The sequence below is a fragment of the Felis catus genome, chromosome B3, assembly GCF_018350175.1.
Source record: "Felis catus isolate Fca126 chromosome B3, F.catus_Fca126_mat1.0, whole genome shotgun sequence".
Classification (NCBI taxonomy): domain Eukaryota; kingdom Metazoa; phylum Chordata; class Mammalia; order Carnivora; family Felidae; genus Felis; species Felis catus.
In genome coordinates, this window is record NC_058373.1 from 80071264 (window position 1) to 80089051 (window position 17788).

General features: G+C 37.6%; 1 long non-coding RNA gene across 10 annotated transcripts in view; it reads left to right on the forward strand.

Annotated features, from left to right (window-relative positions):
* Positions 1-17788, forward strand: part of LOC111560863 — a 103538-nt gene that overhangs the window by 364 nt on the left and 85386 nt on the right. For 8 of the 10 annotated variants that reach the window (XR_006599484.1, XR_002743031.2, XR_006599482.1 and 5 more), the window contains exons 2-3: positions 795-892; positions 12999-13069. This is a non-coding gene — a long non-coding RNA (uncharacterized LOC111560863). Of the gene's footprint in view, positions 1-794; positions 893-5113; positions 5250-7376; positions 7488-9579; positions 9639-12998; positions 13070-17788 lie in introns of all 10 variants that reach the window. The other 2 variants (XR_006599481.1, XR_006599480.1) reach the window with 2 other exon arrangements.

A 17788-nucleotide genomic window follows, 5' to 3' on the forward strand; every position in this document is an offset into this window, starting at 1 on the left:
TTATTGGAGGAATGTGTGAAAATTACTATACAGTGGGGTGCCTCAGTGGCTCATTCGGTTAAGCGTCGGACTCTTGATGTTAGCACAGGTCCTGATTTCACTGTTCGCGTGAGTTGCAGCCGGCCTCCGGCTGTGGGGAAAGACAAGGGGAGCCTGGGTGGCTCAGTCGGTGAAGCGGCCGGCTTTCGCTCAGGTTATGATCTCAAGGATTGTGAGTTTGAGCCGCTCCAACCCCCTCTTAGCCCCCTCCCTCAGTAGGGAAGGTTTGGGGGCGTTCGGAGGGCTCCGTGCTGATGACTCAGAGCCTGGAGGCTGCTTTGGATTCTGTGTCTCCCTCTTTCTCTGACACTCCCATGCTCACGCTCTCTCTCTCTCTTTCTTTCAAAAATAACCATTAAAAAAATGACTATACAATGAAATAATACATGGCCATTGAAAAGAGCGAGGTAAAGCAATCCAGTTAATGTTAGAAACTTCTAAAACATACTGTTAAGAAAAGGAAGATGCAGATCAGTTTATGTAATATCTTATTTTGTAAAAAAAAAAAAAACAAAAAACCCTCAAAAATTTCTATATCTGTATGTAAATATACTTATTTATAAATGTATAAAAATGTAAACATTTATTTTTATTGTATTATATTAATATATTATGAATATATATATAAACTTTTAAAAGGATATGTGCTAGTTTGTCAAATGTGTTTGGGGGTGGGGAGTAGAGGAGAGGAGGCTAGTTAAACAAAAAGAGGTCTTTATTTAAAAACCGTATATGTGACATATTATTCCATTCAGGTAAAATCATACAAATACGAGTATGTGCTTATGACAGATGAAAGAGGGACAGTCACCAGTATGCTAATGATCATCATCTCTGGAATGTGGGATTTCAGGTAGGCTTTTACTTTCTTCCTCACACTTTTCTTGTTTTAAGTTTTTCAATAATTGTAGATTTAAAACAAAATATAAAGAGGCAGTGTGGCATAGTGGTGAAGAGTACAGCATCTGGAGCCTGATAACTACACTCAAATCTTAGTTCTGTCACTTAGGGTTGTGTGATCTTGGACAGGTTATTTCATTTCTTTGGGCTTCAGTTTCCCCAACTGTAAAATGAAGATAATATAGTACCTACTTCATTAGGCTGTTAAAAAAATTAAAAGGGAAATAGAGGTAAAGCTTTCAGAATGGTGCCTGGAACATAGTAAATGCTACATACAGGTTAGCTAGTATTATTTCTTTATATTCATTGAAAAGAAAAATAGCTGATGGACTTAGATGCACCTCTGGTTACGCAGTGAGGAAAGATAGACTTCACTGTCATCATGGCCTGGTAGCCATTTACACACAGCCACTCTGCTCCTGTAGGTCAGCAGCTTCTGCTTCCAGAAAGAAGGGAAAACAAAAGGGAGAGGAAGAAAGAAAGGAGAGAGAGACGGAAAGGGAGGAGAGAAAAGAAGGAGAAAGAAAAAGAAGGAGGAGCACAGGGACAAGGAACGGAAGAAAAGGAAAGAAACAGAATAGTTCCAAATGTTCCACTTGGATGCTGGTGGGACAAGGCAAACGTCCCCCTCCCCCCAGGTTTCTGGACTGGCTCTGAAGGATTCTCTTCCCAGGTTCCTGGTAATCCCAGTTCTTCAAGAAGTGTGCAAATTCATGTTGGTGGCCTATTTTCTTACTGGAGATGTAACTGTTAGTATTGTCCATATTGCTGACATTCTTGTCATATTCCTAGATATTAGATAAAAAAAAGTTTTAATCAGTTATAAATGAGAATGTACATACAATAATTCTAAAACTGTGTCTTCATCAAAGTTTGCTTGCAACTATGATACATGTGGCTTTAGTGCCAATTCTTATTAAGTGTGCAGTGCAATGTGCTGACACCCATGACACATTTCCCCTTATTCAGTCACAAAAATACTTCTAATTAGCCATAAATGAGAATGTACACACAACATTTCCAATAGCTACTCTGCTCCTATCAAAGTTCACATCAGAGAAAATTTAAACTGTTGCCACTGAGCTGCCTTGCCCCAATTCCAACAACTCTTATTTCAAAAATGCTTAGAAAATTGAATCTTTAGATCTCGCTGGGTAAACAGATCTGAGGTAGATTTATTTCAACCCAAGTCCTTTATTTGAGATATGTGTGCTCCTGAACCCAACTAAAATGCATACCATAGCCATTTCAAAGGCAGTGATAAAATTACTTGGTTAAATATTTTGGCTAGATTTCCTGTTTCCAGAGACCTGGGCTTTGTATTCTGTGGCTTCTGCATTGCCATGTGGTGATGTGGGCGGTATTAAATGGCACCACATCTGCCAACCTCCATAAGTACTGTGCCCCACAGGGAAAGCCCCAGGCACCCATTACCACTGCGAGCCACAAGGACAAGACAACGCCAAATCTCAGTAACCACCTTTAAATTCTCAGACCTTTGGCTTTCTTCAGGAATCCAGGCTGTAAGCTTCTTAGGATGACTACAGACCGCAAAGTACCGCCTCATTTCAGTGTGGAGTCTATAAAATCACTTTAGTTATAATTCAGATATTCTCCAAACTTGAGGCTGCGAAGCATTCCAATCTGCTCTTAGATTTCTGTATAATCTCTCCTTCATTTTATAACATTCTTTGTCTTCTGTTGCTCTGTGCAAATACCAGTGCTTTACAAGTCATCAGGCCATGATTTGTGCGTGGCCTGATACGTGGAGGTGAAAGGGGAGCTTTATGTGAGGCAGGGAAATGGTTCTGTTAAACTTTGCTTGCTTTCACTACCTTTAAAACTCATTAAATACGATTCTGCCTTTTACTTTGCCAAAGTGTTTAAAACCCATTTTAATGAAAAATTCTAATCCTATATAATCACACCATAAGCACTTTCTTTCTGTTCAAAGAGGAAACAGTGTTAAATTTTAATGCATACCTCTGGCAGGCTATATTAAAAGTGTTTAGTCAGTTTTAAATCCGATTAGTGTAACTGTTACAGATTAGAGAAAAATCCCAAGTGATTGGAGCAAGTCCCCAGCTCAAGGGAACTAATTTAGGGTCCAGGCCTGATCACGCCAGAATTAAAAGGAACCTCAAGACTCTTGCATTCAGTTTGTCCAAATTTTGTTCCTAAGCTAATAAAATAAGGTCCTGTGCTAGGTAGTGCAGCAATATAAAGACAAGTTTTCAAGTAGGAAGCAGATGAGACATAAAGCAACACTAGACAAAGTGGAATGAGGGCAAGAGCAGAAGTGAGAAGCCCCTAAGAGAATTCAGAAAGGACAAAAATCACATTCCAGGGAGAGAAACACTGACACTTCTTAGAGGATGTAACTTCTAAAAGAGGCTTTCAAGGAGAGACAGATTCCATAGATGGGGAGACACTGCTAAGATTGGAAAAGGTAGAAAGTTTTCCAAAAAATAGAAAAAGTCTGTTGACAACTTGAAGGGAAGGGGGATGCCTCTTTGTTGAGCAAAGTGTTGAGCAGACACTATACGAGTCATCTACATCTATTTTCTCATTTACCCCGCCCCCACGACATTCCAAGGAGATGGTTATTATTATCCCTATTTTATAGATGAGAAAAATGAGCCTCAGAGAGATTGTCTAAGGTTAAACTTGCCTAAGGTTAAATAGCTAGCATGTAGTAGCACTCAGGAGAAAAATATGTTTGAGCTTTTCTCAGTATTTAGTCTCAGGAACTCCCTGCATCACACCTTCCTCTTAGCCATTATTAAGGCCCAATTTGTTGTAAAAGACTTTCCTGACCACATGAGTTAGAAATGAGATTTCCAGTCCCTGAATTCACAGCACTCTTATTGTCTGTTACCCAAGTGGCATTTACTCTACCCTGGCTTCTATTTTTTTTTTTTTCTTTCCTCATGCAAATGTTGACCTCAGTGCTTCTTAATTGGTTGGGTCAGTTGAGCAGGAATACCAAAAACATCTGAGAAAATATGCATATATATATTTAAATATTTATATTTTTGAGACTGCCCTCCCACCCACATCACTTTGGCTTCCTCAGTAGTCTGTTCTAGAGGAGAGGGTAGTTATCCAGACCCTAAGAATGCATGCCAGCACTTGTGAAGGCACCAGCCATAAGCGTCTTTTAATATTCCCTCAGTGGTCCTAATTCCCACCCCATCCCAGGCAAGAATAATTAATTAAGCTAGCTGGACTGAAAATCAGGTGATTTGACTCCAGGCACCTGGGTGGCTCAGTCAATTGAGCAATTCTGTGTGTGTGTGTGTGTGTGTGTGTGTGTGTGTGTGTGTGTGTGTGTGTTTATTTTTTTGAGAGAGAGAGAACAGGAGAAGGGAGAGAGAGAATCCCAACCAGGCTCTGTCCTTGAACTCAGGAACTGTGAGATCATGACCCGAGCCAAAATCAAGACTCGGATGCTCAAGGCATCGGGATGGCTTAGTCAGTTAAGCATCCAACTCTTGATTTCAGCCCAGGTTATGATCCCAGGGTTGTGGAACCAAGCCCTGCATCGGGCTCTGTGCTGAGCATGGAATCTGCTTAAGATTCTCTCTCTCTGTACCCCTGTCCTCAATTCATGCTGTCTCGTTCTCTTTCTCTCAAAAAAAAAAAAAAATCAGGTCTCAACTCTGCCACTTAGTAGTTGTGTGATCCTTTGAGACCCACTCTTATCATCTATAAGTTGAAAATCTATGTATCTGCTTTACCTACATTTTAGAATTAACGTAAGAATCAAATGACTAAGTCTGTAAAGTATTATGTAATGATATGGTATTAAATGTGTCTGGATCAGAAACACCTTGAAAGCAGGACAATGCATCTTGACTATATATATATATATATATATATATATATATATATATATATATATATACACACACACACTAAGTGATTGCACATAGTGGATATTTAATAGTGGTTATTGATTTGCACATGTATGTCTTAGAACCTTACAGAAATAAAGCATATTCAACTAAAATGTCAGGAAAAGTACTGAAATGTCCTCCACCTGGAATACCATTTACCTCCCAACCGCCTCTCCCACCTGGATACATTTTAAAGACAATGCCTGTTTAAAAGTCATGGAAGTCTCTGAACAGGCTCCAGATTGTCATTATCTATCATCTTTCTTTTTTCTCAGTCCTCAATCGGTGCCTCCAAACCAAAATGTTCACCTATATCTCAGTCAAGATGGAACTCTGCCTTAATAAATTAATGATTACTCAAGAATAGAGGACATGTTTTACTTTTCAAAAAAAAAAATCTTCTAGTGAATGGTAAGAAAAAAATTAATTTCCTCATTAAAAAAAAGGGCCAGGAAGGGGAAATGAAAGCCAAATACAAACCCCCTACAGTAAGAGAAAGGACGGCAAAAAAATAAAAACAAGGATTCATGAATGCAGGAAGAAATTAAAACAAACCTGCAGGCCCTCATAAATACAGCAATCAGGCAGCTCCATGCATGCATCCCATATTTGAATTTTTATTTTACATGAAGTATTTTTGTATCTGCTTTGCCTAAATTTGGCCTCTTACCAAAGCCTAATGACTCTACTTTATGTTAAGCTTTTCGAAGGATCTAAACTTAAAACTAGGGGGAGAAAAACCTGTTAATTTATCTTGCAGGAAAAGGTGTTATAATTTGAATGAAAAACAGCAAGCAGACAGATAAAAAGGAGCTGGCACAGAGCTCAGGCAATCAGTAACATTTTTTGTACCTGCAGGCTGAGAAATTGTCTCCAGTGTTGTATGATGTTATTACCATTGCCTATTTTCACTTGTACATTAGGTTCAAGCATAATTGTGTGAAGATTTGAATGTTCTCCACAGATTTACTATTTTAATAAGCTCATAATGTTAAAACACTATATGTGTTGACAGTGGTACTTACACTGTATTAAGGAAACAAATCAAATCATTTCCTTTAAAATGCTAAACAGCCTAATTTGACCTTTCTACAGGCCCTGGTCGTATCAGAAATAGTTCAGATAATAGTCTTCTTTCTGACTTTTCTGTCTTTTATCCCATCCATCAGCAAAGGTACTGTCCTCATAGACCATATGACCTTATTGCTCCAGAAACTGTCTTTGTCCTATTGAAGTTTATGGGGCAGAGTGGGGCCACTATGAGCCATATTCCTGAATATTCATAGTAACAAAAATAAGCTCAGGTACCAAAAAGCAAGTGTGTCATCTCGTTCATAAATCTAGTTTATGAAATGAAATTTAGGACACAGTAGGATATGGATGTATTAAAATAGCAGGAAACATTAAATCCATGCAGCAAGCAGAAGGGAAAATCATTGGCATAAGTAAATTCAAGATCAGAGACAGCTGGATATTGACATTGAGTTCAGTATTGAAACAGAGTCCTGTCCCCATTATGAGCAGGTGCTTTTGGTCTCTTCTTTAGTTGAAGAAATAATTTCATAATATTTGTTAAAATACAGATCTGGTTTTTAAAAAATTCAAAAATATACACAAGCATGGAGGAAAAAAAAATCAATGATTCTATCTCTCAGAAATGATCCTTGTTACTGATGTTAGATCTTATTATTCCAGGCTTCTTCTGTACATGTTTGAATCTGAAACAAACTGATTTTTAAGTTGGTGTTTCTCTTTCCACTTAATGTTTTAACATTTTTCCATGTGATTAAATACTCTCCAACTACAGTAACACATTAATAGCCATATAGTATTCCATTAAGGAACACTGTGTTGCCTATTGTTGGATATTTAGGTTGCCTAAGAACCCAATTAAGATGGTACTGAACTTATAGCAAGTTCTTTTTGAATACCAAAGCCTGTCCATCTGCACTCCTCGTGTGATGTTTTGTAGCTCTTAAAGCCTCTGGCTTTTGTGAGTTTAGTGACTTGAACTTTTCTATTGACTTCCATTTAGTTTTAAAGATATATTACACAAAACATCGCTTTTGTCTCCAGACTTGTCAAAATAATTGTATCTGCTTCAATTAACATTTTACTTCTACAATTCAGTATTGTGTACTTTGTATATATTTGTTTCTGCAACATCATCCTTAGAATAAGTGTATGAAATAATATGCACACTTAAGAAGCACTGCACCAATTACTTCCACCTAATCCAAAGACAACTCTCATCTATTTATTGATTCATTCACCAAGTACTTATTGAGCACCTACTGTATAACTTCTATGCCATGAGCCATGGAAGAAATATTTAAGCATCTACACTGGGTATGTCTTTACTTCAAAGTCAAAGCCACTAGGAAATGTTTGCTTTTCCTATATTTTCCTCAAATATCAGAAGCAATACTTAATTTGTATTATAAAAAGATGTCACCCTACTTTTGAGTAGCATGTAGACCCTTTTCAGCTTGTTGACCAGTTAATTAATCATAAATTCTAACACATCTCTCTTGACAGAAATGTAATCTATACCAATTTTAGCCAAATCACCAGGATTTTCAGCAGATCTATACTTCTGTGGCCCTTAGATAACGGCCAATAGATATGTTATGCAAGAGACTCATCTTGGTAAGTGCGATGGGCAGTTATAGTAACAAATTTTAAGGGTCCCATCACGTCCACATTAAGTTTTAGAACCTACCCATCAAGATCATCCAATATCTCTCTTGGCTGTCCTCAAGCTAAACTATGTTTCTTTATCCCATCATTTCACTTTTTAAAATGTCTACCTTTACCTTATCATTTCTTCAGTGATTCAGCTCTAAACCTAAGACTTCACTGATTCTGTCTCCCAGCCTTCGAACACCTTCCCAAACTCCCATCAAACTAAACAATGGCCCTTTTCTAGTGAATACTTCAAAGAACACTCAAAGCTGGCCTCTTTCTCAAAATCTTTCCTGACTGATTGGAAGATAAAGCAGCTTTCCAAAGAGTTCCATCTCAACAGCATGCCATTCCCCATGGAATGTGTATTTGGATATAGATAGCGTTGTTACATATGTATGAGAATATGTTTTACTTATTCACCTGCCTTTTTTCAGCCTGATTGCAAGCCCCTGAAGACTAAGAACATGTTTTCTCTCTATTCTGTAATGATCCCACCCCCACAGAGTTATACTGCTAAATGTTGGTGCCACCTTTCTTCAAAGCATGTATCAATAATCAAAACATTTTAACTAGCTAGATCTTAGAATACAGATTTTTAGAAGTAGGAGACAATGTTAGAGGTTACCAACTCCATCACCTTCCTTTTCTTTTTAAAGCTCACATTTATTTAGGATCTATTACATGCCAGATACTATGCTAATCTCTTTATGTGAATTATCTCAGTCTTCACAAAAACTGATACGGTAGAAACTCTAAATATCTCCATTTTTGTGTGCATACCAAAACCCTCCTTACACCTTTTCACAATAAAGTACATATAAATGAAGGAATCGTAATAGCTTAACATAGGCTGAGAACTAGAATAAGATAGGAGAGGCAGCAGGGAAGCAAAATTTAAGGAGGCTTGCTCTTTCAGAGTTGTAAAGCACCTCCTTAAATTTGAACCTCTACATACCTCTCTTGCCTCACCCTAGTTTTAGCCCTAGCCAAACCTTATTGTATGTCAGGTACTGCTCTAAGCATATTTATGTAGTTAATGTAACAATCTTATGAGATAAGTAGTAGTATCCTCTTTTCAAATGAGGAAATGGAGATGAAGTAATAATATGCCTAAGGTCTCACGGCTAGTAAGTAATAGGGATGGAATTCAAATCCAAGCATCCTGGTTGGAGATAGATAATTAAATGAATACTTGAAAGAAGGAATGGATGAATATTTTTTAAATTTTTTTTAATGTTTATATTTATTTTTGAGACAGAGAGAGCACGTGTGCATGAGCGGGGGAGGGGCAGAGAGAGAGGGAGACAGAATCCGAAGCAGGCTGTCAGCACAGAGCCCCATGCTGGACTCGAACTCGTCAACCATGAGATCATACATGAGCCAAAGTCAGACGTTCAACCGACTGAGCCACCCAGGCACCCCAGGAATGGATGACTATTAAAGCCACACTGAAAGTTTTAGGCAGAACTGAACCCAGAATCCTGATTTTCTGACTCTCAATCTAGTACAGTTCCCCCATACCTCTAAATATTAAACTTTCTTTGATGGTTTATCAAATTAAATGTGAGCAATTGTTGATTTTTCTCCAATTGAACAATTTTTTTAAAGCAGGTGATAAAGATATTTGAATCAAGCACATGTAAAAGGTACCTGTCTATAATTTCTAACATTAATAGACATTTTTTTCTCCAAATTATTTAATCTCCATAGGTGGGTCAAAGTCAAATTTCCAAACTATTAGAAAAAATATGAACTATAACTATATGCTACCAGACTGCTCATTTTCTGCCAAAAATTGTAGATCTGAGTATCTTCTCAGATCCTTTCCTGGATCACTTTCTAGGTTGTTTCTCTGGTTCTGGTAATACTTTAGTGGATTCCATAACCCAGAACAATGGAGATTATCTTCATAAAAAGATCTAATACTTCACAGAATGTTAAGTTGTTGCTTTATCTTCCATAGAATATTTTTTCTCTGTCTTAAAGCTTTCTTCTCTTAGTAAGACCATCCCTTCCTTGATTTTATGTTACCTTGGTAATTCTCACATTGCAGGAAGTTCCCTGATGATGAAGTTTATAATACTTGCTTCTCAACAAAAATCAGTGAGTCAGGTAAATACTACCATTTTGGTTACCATTGATATTAGCTTAGTTTTTTAATTTCTTAATCTTCAACTCTTAGAAATGAATTTGATTGGCCCAGATAATCTTTCTAGGCAGGCCCAAATCACCTATGTCTAGCTGCCTATGGACTAATTCCCCTTAAATTAAAGATCCGTCTATAATCTAATCAGGCTACAGAGGTAAGGATCCATAGTAGGGGCAGAGACCCATAAAAGAGATATTGGCAGTTTAGGGAAGCTTCATATAAATGGAACAGATTGGAAAGTGAAATAAATAAGCAGAACAAGGAAGTTTTTTATACTTTGATATGTATTTCAGAAACAATTTGGAATAGGGTAGTCTCTGTGAATTAATTAGAAATAAATTGGTTTTTAAAAACTACTCAGTGAGTGTTATCCTCTAAATAAAGAACTAGAACAGTGGGAAAACTTGGAAAAATCAGGAAAATGTCATCAGGAAAATGTTGACGAAGACTTCAGTAGCAGCTACTGTCATGAATGAGTTAGAACATGTGACCTGCCAGTCACTATTAACACCTAGATATGAACATATAAGACTGACTTCAGTCCCTAAAAGTACATCCAAGAAGTTCATGGACACACTTGATAATATTTCACAGTTGGAATGTCAGCCATTTTATTTGAATGCATTTATGTCGGTTTCATGTCCTTTTAGAATAAAAGTTTCTGAAGACACTGCTTTGCTATTTAAGATTTGCCTTATGCAGCATCTAACCCCACACATCAATCCAGGCAATAAATAAATAGAACACTATAAAGTGTTGGGAAATAGAAATATTTTTATTTTTCATATTTATTTTTAAATTCATTTCTCCATTTCAGGGAAAAAATAATATAAGCCTGCATAGTAAAATGGAACCGGGCGCCTGGGTGGCTCAGTTGATTAAGCATCCAACTTTGGCTGAGGTCATGATCTCCTGGTTTGTGAGTTTGAGCCCCACATCAGGTCCACACTGAAAATGCCTGAGATTCTCTCTCTCCCTCTCTTTTCCCTGCTTGTATGCACTCATTCTCTCTGTCTCAAAATAAATAAACTTAAAAAAAGAAATGGAACTGCTATAGATTTTGGAGCTAGCCAGGACTGGGGTTTTTTTAATGTATTTTTGAGAGAGAGAAAGAGTGAGAGAGAAAGAGCGCATGGGCAGTTTGGGGGGGGGAGGGACAGAGAAAGGGGGACAGAGGATCCAAATTGGGCTCTGCACTAACAGCAGCAAGCCCAATGTGGGACTCAAACTCACTAACTGTGAGATCATGACCTGAGCCGAGGTTGGATGCTCAACCAACTGAGCCACCCAGATGCCCCTAGACAGGACTGATTGTGAACAGTGCTTTAACCTGAATGATCTCATCTTATAAATTTTTATGAGGATTAACCATAGACTATGTAAAGAACGTACAATGCCAGCACTTGTTAATACATGTAAAGTAACTTTTAATATTTCATCATGTATATTTATGGAGGAGAATCACAGTATAGAAACTACAACAGACTGATATATCTAAATGCAAATGTGGCCAACATAGACAAATCAAATATTGAGGAATTCTGTATCAATCAGGGTAGGCTAAATTAATGAATGAAAAACCTGGCAGTGTCTCAGCTTCATTTACTCAGGGACTAGGGCTGACAAAGATACTACCTTCTAACAGCTACCCCTTCTGCAACATGCAGACTCCTCAGTCACTAGCAGGGTAGGAAGGCACTAGAGGGTATCAACTGCTAAGCATATATCAGTATTAGAAATGATATGTATTAGTTTTACCCACAACCAATTGCAAAAGGTAGTCAACATGGCCCCATCTAATTGCAAGGTCTTAGAGCAATGTAATCCTTTCATATGATTCAAGGAGAATCAGACATGGTGAACACTAGAAGACCCTACCAAAAGCATTTCCTTAGTTCAGAAGACTATCAAAAAGGAACCATATAATTGAGTTTATAATAAGGTTTTGTTTTTTAAGAAATGCATTTTATCTTCATGGTGACTTAGCATGCTATTTGGTCATTTTGGGTGTGGGGAAAAACCTTACAAATAATCATTGCTGGAGTTTCCCTGAGTATACCAAAATAAAAGAAGTTGCCACCCAGAAAGGAATTTTGTACAACAAAGTGTTAAATGAAATACTACCAGACAAAAAAAGGTAATACTCTTTTGCTGTCTAGCACCACACAAGATGCTAACTAAAAGAGTAAATAAAAACATTCAACATGCATTTAGCTTTCATAATTTACCTTCTGCAAGGTTGATTTAGAGTATGCAGAATATGCCACATTATTTAAGCTGTAAAAAGGAGCTGCTTTACACTACCTGCCATGTACAATTATAATAATCTGTCAGACAAATATAATTACAGAGTGTGATGTCTGTTTGAGTGTGAAGGCTTTGATTGTGTGGTATTGTCTGCTCTACACTGTGGCACAGCATAAACAATTGTACTCTATGGTAACTCTCAGCCAGGACTGATGCTCGCATCAGGAACGCCCCATCAAACAGCACAGATGGTTGAGTTTGGGCTGGATGTTTGTTTGTTTTTTCCCGAAACACTTTTCCAAGGCAAACTTGACCACAGTAAGCCTTCTGCAGTACAATGTGATAGGTCTCCAAGAAATTGGTAATAAAAGTGAGCAGGAATTGGAGACCAAGGCAGGATATGGTGAATTAACAAGTACCAAACATTTTAATGATAAAAAGTAGGTTGTGAAAGGAATGCAAGGGTCACTTTAATGATTAAAAAACATAGGTGACACTCCATGGGTTTAAAAGATTAAGTTGATATTTTATAGAATAAATTGTTATTGTAGTTTATTACTAGACTCTCACACCAGCTGACAAAATAGAAAAGTGTCTTTAATAATAGTATTAAAGAAATTGGAAGGGGGCGCCTGGGTGGCTCAGTCGGTTGAGCATCCGACTTTGGCTCAGGTCATGATCTCACAGGTTGGTGAGTTCCAGCTCCACATTGGGCTCTGTGCTGACAGCTTGGAGCCTGGAGTCTGCTTCAGATTCTGTGTCTCCCTCTCTCTGCTCCTTGAACTCACTCTCTCTCTCTCTCTCTCTCTCTCTCTCTCTGTGAAAAGTAAATAAACATTAAAAAAAGAAGAAGAAGAAATTGGAGGTATGTTAGGCTTTAAATTAATTGTTTCCTTGCCATACCATGTATGCAGGTTGGATCAGGCTATTTTTTTCTTCCAAATTTTTATTTAAATTTTAATTGGTTATATAGTGTAATTTTGATTTCAGTAGAATTTAGTGATTCATCACTTACATATAACAGCCAATGCTCATCATAACAAGTGGGATCAGGGTATTTTTAATTTATTTTTCAGTTGATGATCTCATCACTGTGTCTGTGACTTTCAAACCAGAGATTCTGCTGTGGGACTCCTCTCTCGACAAGGTATACCTTTTGCTCCTTAAAATGAGACTTGCCTGGGGGCGCCTGGGTGGCGCAGTCGGTTAGGCGTCCTACTTCAGCCAGGTCACCATCTCGCGGTCCGTGAGTTCAAGCCCCACGTCGGGCTCTGGTCTGATGGCTCAGAGCCTGGAGCCTGCTTCCAATTCTGTGTCTCCCTCTCTCTCTGCCCCTCCCCTGTTCATGTTCTGTCTCTCTCTGTCCCAAAAATAAATAAACGTTGAAAAAAAAAAAAAATGAGACTTGCCTGGAAGGGATTTAAGAGGTATTCACTTAGCAAATTCTGCTCTGTTATAATTCGTGTGGTAAAGAAATTTTATATTATAATCCAAAACACTACACCTGAATAAATGGTCAGCCCAAAGTAACAATCTCGATTTGGCACCTTGTTTTCTTTTAAATTAAAAATATATAATGTTCTGATTATATCTGAACCAGCTCAGAAAGATCAAACAGCTTTTCATTACAACACAACTTTCTCTTATCTCTGAAAGAACACTAATATTCTGTCTCTTCCAACCATATCTCTTCCAACTAATCCAGAGAGTAGTTCTTATACAGCTGATACCTTTATGCTAGAGATGTGAGTTTTCTGGATGAATTCACCATTGAGAAGAAATAGTATTTTTATGATGTTTCAGTGTTTCCGTCTTCCATTGTAGGTTCCAAGGACAATAGCAAATCTACCACAATATAACCACAGAATCATGAAATCTTTGCATTGGAAAGACCTCTACCTAAATAGAAATTATTACTTCATTCTTTGGACTTTAATGTACCCCATGTAGCTTTCTCTTATGGTTATTAAAAGGATAATATGCCTACTTATATTGGTCTACAGATTCCTTAAGACCAGAAATTATTCTTTACTCCTCTTTGTCTCCCTAATGCTTAAAATAGGGCCTAGGGTAGCACGAATAGCTGAATTGATAGATGGATAGAAAAAAGAAAAAAATACTATATTGCAATAATGGATATTTGTTGGACCATCTCCAGTATCTACTCCCTCCCTTCCTTTCCAACAGTCCCAATTTCTGTTTGAAGATTCAAGTCATTTCAGAGAGCCTCTTATTATCTCCAACTCCAGGAGTAGAATATGTAATCTAGGTTAAACCAATTAGCACATTCCATCCATCTAACAAGTTTTTGGCTCTGCCTTGAGCACATGACCTAACTAAAGATTTTCATTCAGAGTGAATCTCAGAATTATTTCTGGGAAGGAAGAGACAAAGATGCCTTTTGCTGGATGCAAATGTGGAGGCATGCAGCCCTGGAGCTGATGGCAGCCACCTCAGGAGCATGAGGGCAAGTCTTAGAATAGAACCAACATTAAGAAAGGTATATAGAAGAGACAGAAAGAAACTGGAAGCCTCATTTGAACCTAATCTTATCTCTGGACTTTTCAGCTACAAAAAAAAGAAACAAAGAGGAAAGAAAATTCCCTTATTTTTCATGTTAGCTTAGGTCAGATTTTCTGTTTCTTACAACACAAAGCATCCTGATTCAATTGTAAATAATGCCATTGAACAGATGTGAGCTGAACAAGCACTATGTACTTCAGAAATATTGGCAAGCCCTAATGCAAACCATTCCACAAACAAACCACAAACCAAAAGTGATGAACACTCCTAATTTCCATTTCCCACTGAAAGAAATCAAGACTTCCTGAAGAAATAGTTAATTCCAGGTCTTGTGTAGGAAAGGTACAAGTTGAGACTGGGATATCTAGTTATGTCAAAAGGCAAGAAAGTTCTCAGAAGCTACTATGCTAAGCCGATTTGAAAAGGTTCCTATTCTGGGGCGCCTGGGTGGCGCAGTCGGTTAAGCGTCCGACTTCAGCCAGGTCACGATCTCGCGGTCCGGGAGTTCCAGCCCCGTGTCAGGCTCTGGGCTGATGGCTCAGAGCCTGGAGCCTGTTTCCGATTCTGTGTCTCTCTCTCTCTCTGCCCCTCCCCCGTTCATGCTCTGTCTCTCTCAGTCCCAAAAATAAATAAACGTTGAAAAAAAAAATTAAAAAAAAAAAAAAAGAAAAGGTTCCTATTAGCCAAAAGTGGGACAGCTTGAGCATCAAATAATAATAATAAGTATTACCATTATTATCATATATAAAATGAAATATAATAATATATTAACAGTACAATAATTTATAGCTATTATATTATTATAGTTAATTATTATTAATTATTGTTATAGATTTAAACTGATCACATATGTTAAAATCAATGCATTCATAGTGGTACTAAAGGAAATAAACCTCAATGATCAGAGAGAGTATTAGGAGACCACCTAAATAAAGAGAAACAATTAATTTGACTTTCTTGTAAGAACTATGCCTCAGGGAAAAATAATAGTTGTTAAAAGTTTCTCACTATAGATATTTTCTAGCAAAGAAATGAAGAAAACTCCATGTTGCAAACCCTTAATGCAATAATAGATCTAGGCAATAAGCATCAGTTGATGCTTACATCCCAAAAAATAAAAACCACACATTATGTGTTTCTTGATGGAAATACACTATACCACTTATGAAGTATTCTTGTCAAATAATCAAACCTGAATCATATCAAGCCTCTTAGTCTAACTACTATTCCACAGGAAATAAAAAAGAGATGCAATCAACAAAATCCAAAATGTGGGAAGCTCTACAGAAAAAATGACCCAATTTTTATAAATAAATTGCAAGGAAAAATAGAGGTATAACTTACAGATTAAAAGATTCTTGGCGCACCTGGGTGGCTCAGTCAGTTGATATCTGACTCTTGATTTCAGTTCAGGTCATGATCTCAGTCTGTGGGTTCGAGCCCTGCATCAGACTCTGCACTGACAGTGTGGAGCCTGCTTGGGATTCTCCCTCCCTCTATCTCTGTCTCTCCCTAACTTGCACACACACTCTGTCTCTCAAAAATAAATAAAAAATTGTTTAAATAAAAAAATAAAAGATTCTTAAGAGACATAACAATCATTTGGTAATGTGCAGATCTTGCTGACATTCTGGTTTGAACAAACCAATCATAAAAAATAGGAGACAGATTATTTGTTTTTCAGGTGTGGAGTTTGGTGAGTTCTTTATAGATTTTGGATATTAGCCCTTTGTCTGATATGTCATTTGCAAATATCTTTTCGCATTCAGTCGGTTGCCTTTTAGTTTTGTTGATTGTTTCCTTTGCAGTGCAGAAGCTTTTTATCTTCATGAGGCCCCAGTAGTTCATTTTTGCTTTTAATTCCCTTGCCTTTGGAGATGTGTCAAATAAGAAATTGCTGCAGCTGAGGTCAGAGAGGTTTTTTCCTGCCTTCTCCTCTAGCGTTTTGATGGTTTCCTGTCAAATAATCCAGTGAAGAAATGGGCACATGACATGAATGAACACTTCTCTAAAGAACACATCCAGATGGCCAACAGGCACATGAAAAGATGCTCAATGTCACTCCTCATCAGGGAAATACAAATCAAAACCACACTGAGATATCACCTCACACCAGTCAGAGTGTCTAAAATGAACAAATCAGGAGACTATAGATGCTGGAGAGGATGTGGAGAAACGGGAACCCTCTTGCACTATTGGTGGGAATGCAAACTGGTGCAGCCACTCTGGAAAACAGTGTGGAGGTTCTTCAAAAAATTAAAAATAGATCTACCCTATGACCCAGCAATAGCACTGCTAGGAATTTACCCAAGGGATACAGGAGTGCTGATGCATAGGGGCCCTTGTACCCCAATGTTTATAGCAGCACTTTCAACAATAGCCAAATTATGGAAAGAGCCTAAATGTCCATCAACTGATGAATGGATAAAGAAGTTGTGGTTTACATACACAATGGAATACTACTTGGCAAGGAGAAAGAACGAAATATGGCCATTTGTAGCAGCGTGGGTGGAACTGGAAGGTATTATGCTAAGTGAAATAAGTCATACAGAGAAAGACAGATACCATATGTTTTCACTCTTATGTAGATCCTGAGAAACTTAACAGAAGACCATGGTGGAGGGGAAGGGGGGAAAAAGGTTACAGAGAGGGAAGGAGGCATACCGTAAGAGACTCTTAAAAACTGAGAATAAACTGAGGGTTGATGGGGCGTGGGAGGGAGGGGAAAGTGGGTGATGGGCATTGAGGAGGGCACCTGTTGGGATGAGCACTGGGTGTTGTATGGAAATCAAGTTGACAATAAATTTCATATTAAAAAAAATAGGAGACAGAGACATTGGGATGCGGACTGGATATTTGATGATAGTAAGGAATTATTATTTTTATTGGGATGATAATGTTATCATTTTTGTGATTTTTTTAAATTTCTTATCTTTTATTCATACAGAAATAGTTATGGATGCAAAGACATGGTATCTTTAATACAACAGTAATAGAGGAGAGGGGAAGTAAAGGTAAAACAAGATTGACCATGAGTTCATTGTTGAAGTTGAGCAATAGGTATATGAGGGTTCATTATACTATTCCTTCTAATCTTGGGTAATATTTAAGATTTTCCACAATAAACTTTTAAAGTATATCATTCCATTATCATTCAAAATCATATACACATGCCATCCTTTCTTGCTTTCACATAAACAGACTGTCATTCTTCAATCATGTTTTAATTTCTCTACGTTGTAATTTACCCACATACCTACCATAGTCTGTGATATCTGCATACCTTCTTCCCAGACAGTGGGCATTATCCCATACATGCACACTCATCCCCATGGAGGAATTG